Here is a 3939-nt window from a genome sequence, read left to right on the forward strand (position 1 = left end):
AATTTCATGGCTACAATCAACATCCCCAGTGATTTTGGAGCACAGAAAATTAAATTCAGCCAGTTTCCACTGTTTCCCCATCTATTTGCCATGAAGTGATGGGACCAGATGCCACGATCTTAGTTTTCTGAATGTTGAGCTTTAAGCCAACTTTTTCACTCTCCTCTTTCACTTTCATCAAGAGGCTCTTTAGTTCTTCTTCACTTTCTGCCATAAGGGTGGTGTCATCTGCATATCTGAGGTTATTGATATTTCTCCCGGCAATCTTGATTCCAGCTTGTGCTTCCTCCAGCTCAGCATTTAGTATTGCAAGTAGTGCAAGTATAACTCTTGCACTATACTTTGATATTGTGAATTCTTTGATTGTCTTTTTTCAAACATGATATCTTCATGTGTAATGTGGTTGGCTGAAGTCTGTACAATGTTTATATCTGTAATCATCCATAGATAATCTGGAATAATTTAATAAATTGTATTTCCTTTCCTGACTAGTAAACACTATGCTCTTTCTCAGCCTGTGAGTTTATTCTCTACTCTTTTTATAAGATAGATCATCAGAGAGAATCTTTTTGAGAAATAATCACCTAAAAAAAATAATTCACTCTTGTAATTTTGTTGCTCAGTCGTGTCTGACTCTTTGGGACCCCATGGATTGCAGCATGATAGGATTCGCTCTTGGATAACACTTTGTTCTTTTTTGGAAGCATGGTTAACTAAAGTAATTTTAGAAATATTCAGTATGGTAGAACTGAATAATAATGCATGAAGAAAAACCCAGATTATTAAAAAAAAAACCTTTATTTATGACTTTTCTAAGTAGAAACAGAACATTTCTAAGTAGAAATTCACCAAATAACTTGATAGAATTAATAAAAAAATAACATCATCTTACCAGCATGAAGTATTAATAGCCAACCCAGTGTTGGGACTGAAAGGCCAAAAGGATAGTACTTGATATTTGAAATTACCTAAATAATTTACTAAATATAGACATCTATTTCTATATATATCAAATTTATGTAATCACATAGAAATTTGAGGCTATATCTTAATTAAAATTCTACTTATGAAAGCATTTATATTGAATGAAACAGTATAAAACTAAATATTCAGTATCTGATCAGTCTTCCTTGATAAATGGTGCCTCAATAGCTAGAGAACCTACTCAATAGAAAGGAGGTAAGATCTACAGAAAATATAATCTGAGCTTTAGATTTTAAGTTCTAATAGCATCAGAAAGAATTTTTAAAACCTAGGAATAATCTTAACAAAGAAGATGAGCGATCTTTAAAAAGTATAGGACACTTATGAAAGAAATTAAGGATTACAAAATAAATGAAAATGAAAAGGTAGTCTATGCTAATCGATTGGAAAAATTAATATTGTTGAAATGTCCGTGTTACCCAAAGCAATCTACAGATTCAATGTAAGCCCTACCAAAATTCCAAAAGCATTTTCTATGGAAATAAACCAAACAGTTCTAAAATGTGCATGGACCCACAAAAGACCCAAATAGCTGAAAGAGTTTTGAGAAAAGCTTGGAGGCATTACATTCTCTGACTTAAAATTATATTAAAAACTATAGTAATCAAAGCAATTGAGTTTATTGACTATGCTAAAGCCATTGACTTTGTGTGGATTACAACAAACTGTGGAAAATTCTTAGAGAGATGGGAATACCAGACCACTTGACATGCCTCCTGAGAAATCTGTATGCAGATCAAGAAGCAACAGTTAGAACTGGACATGGAACAGTGGACTGGTTCCAAATTGGGAAAGCAGTACGTCAAGGGTGTATATTGTCACTCTGCTTATTTAACTTACATGCAGAGTACATCATGTGAAATGCCAACCTGGATAAAGCACAAGCTGGAATCAAGATTGCCAGGAGAAACATCAATAACCTCAGATACACAGATGACACCACCAGAAAGTGAAGAAGAACTAAAAAGCCTCTTGATGAAAGTGAAAAAGGAGAGTGAAAAGGCTGGCCTAAAACTCAACATTCAGAAAATGAAGATCATGGCATCTGGTCCTATCACTTCATGGCAAATAGATGGGAAAACAGTGGAAACTGTGGCAGACTTTGTTTTCTTGGGCTCCGAGATCACTGAAGATGGTGACTGCAGCCATGAAATTAAAAGACGCTTGCTCCTTGGAAGAATAGTTATGACCAACCTAAACAGCATATTAAAAAGCAGAGACATTACTTTGCCAATAAAGGTCCATCTAGTCAAAGCTATGGTTTTTTTCAGTAGTCATGTATGGATGTGAGAGTTGGACCATAAAGAAGGCTGAGTGCCTGAGAATTGATGCTTTTGAACTGTGGTGTTGGAGAAGACTCTTGAGAGTCCCTTGGACTGCAAGGAGATCAGACCAGTCAATCCTAAAGGAAACCAGTCCTGACTATTCACTGGAATGACTGATGCTGAAGCTGAAACTCCAATACTTTGGCCACCTGATGTGAAGAACTGACTCATTTGAAAAGACCCTGATGCTGGTAAAAAAAAAATGAAGGCAGGAGGAGAAGGGAATGACAGAGGATGAGATGGTTGGATGGCATCACTGACTTGATGGATATGAGTTTGAGCAAGCTCCGGGAGTTGGTGATGGGCAGGGAAGCTTGGCGTGCTGTGGTCCATGGAGTCACAAGGGGTCAGACATGACTGAGTGACTGAACTGAACTGAATCAGAGCAATATTGTATTGACATAAAAACAGACACATATTCAATGGGATAGAAGAGAGAGCCCAGAAATAAGTTCGCACATCAGTCATCAACTAAAGGAGCCAAGATACAGTGAAGAAAGAATAGTTTCTTCAATAAATGATGTTGGAGAAAATAGATAGCCACATGCAAAAAAGGTAACCAGACCCCTATCTTACACCATACACAAACAGTGCAAAACAGATTAAATATTTGGACATGAGACCCAAACCATGAAATTCCTAGAAGAAAATATCAGAAGTAAATTCCATGACATCAGTCTTGCAAGAGTTTTTTGGATTTGACACCAAAAGCAGAAATAGATGAGAAGACCACATCAAACTTAAAACCTTCTGCATAGGAAACAATTTTAAAAATGAAAAGGCAACCCATAGAATGAGAGAAAATATTTGCAAATCATAAATCTGATAATAGGTTAATATCCAAAATGCATGTAATCATGCAATTCAATGGGAGGGGGAGGCAATATGATAAAAAAAATGGACAAAGGACATAAATAGACATTTTCCCAAAGAAGACATACAACTGGCCAACAGGTGCATGAAAAGGTGCTCAGCATCACTAAGCAACAGGAAGTACAGATCAAAACTGCAGTGAGATATAATCTCACAACTGTCAGAAAGCTTATCATCAAAAAGATAAGACATTGGAAGTATTACAGAGGATGTAGAGATAAGGAAACCCTCATACACTATTGGTGGAAATGTACATTGGTACAGCCATTATGGAAAACATTATGATGTTTCTTCAAAATAAATTAAAAACGGAACTACAGTGTGATCCAGTCATTCCACTTGTGAGTGTTCATCCAAAGGAAATGAAAACTGGGTATCAAAGAGATGTCTCACTCCCATGTTCATTGCAGCATTATTCCCATTAGCCAAGGTATGTGTGTGTGTGTGCTGAGTCCCTTCAGTCATGCCCAACTCTGTGCGACCCTGTGGACTGCAGCCTGCCAGATGCCTTGTCCATAGGATTCTCCAGCAAGAATACTGGAGTGGGTTGCTGTGCCCTCCTCCAGGGGATCTTCCTGACCCAGGGATCTAACCCTTGTCTCTTATGTCTCCTGTACTGGCAGGAAGGTTCTTTATAGAAGCAACCTAAATGTCCATCAAAGGATGAATGAATAAAAAGCCACACACACATACTCAATGGAATATTAACCAGCCACGAAAAAGGAAGAAATCCTTCCATTTTCAAAAACATTGATGG

This window comes from Muntiacus reevesi, chromosome 5 (assembly GCF_963930625.1).
Source record: "Muntiacus reevesi chromosome 5, mMunRee1.1, whole genome shotgun sequence".
NCBI classification, from domain to species: domain Eukaryota; kingdom Metazoa; phylum Chordata; class Mammalia; order Artiodactyla; family Cervidae; genus Muntiacus; species Muntiacus reevesi.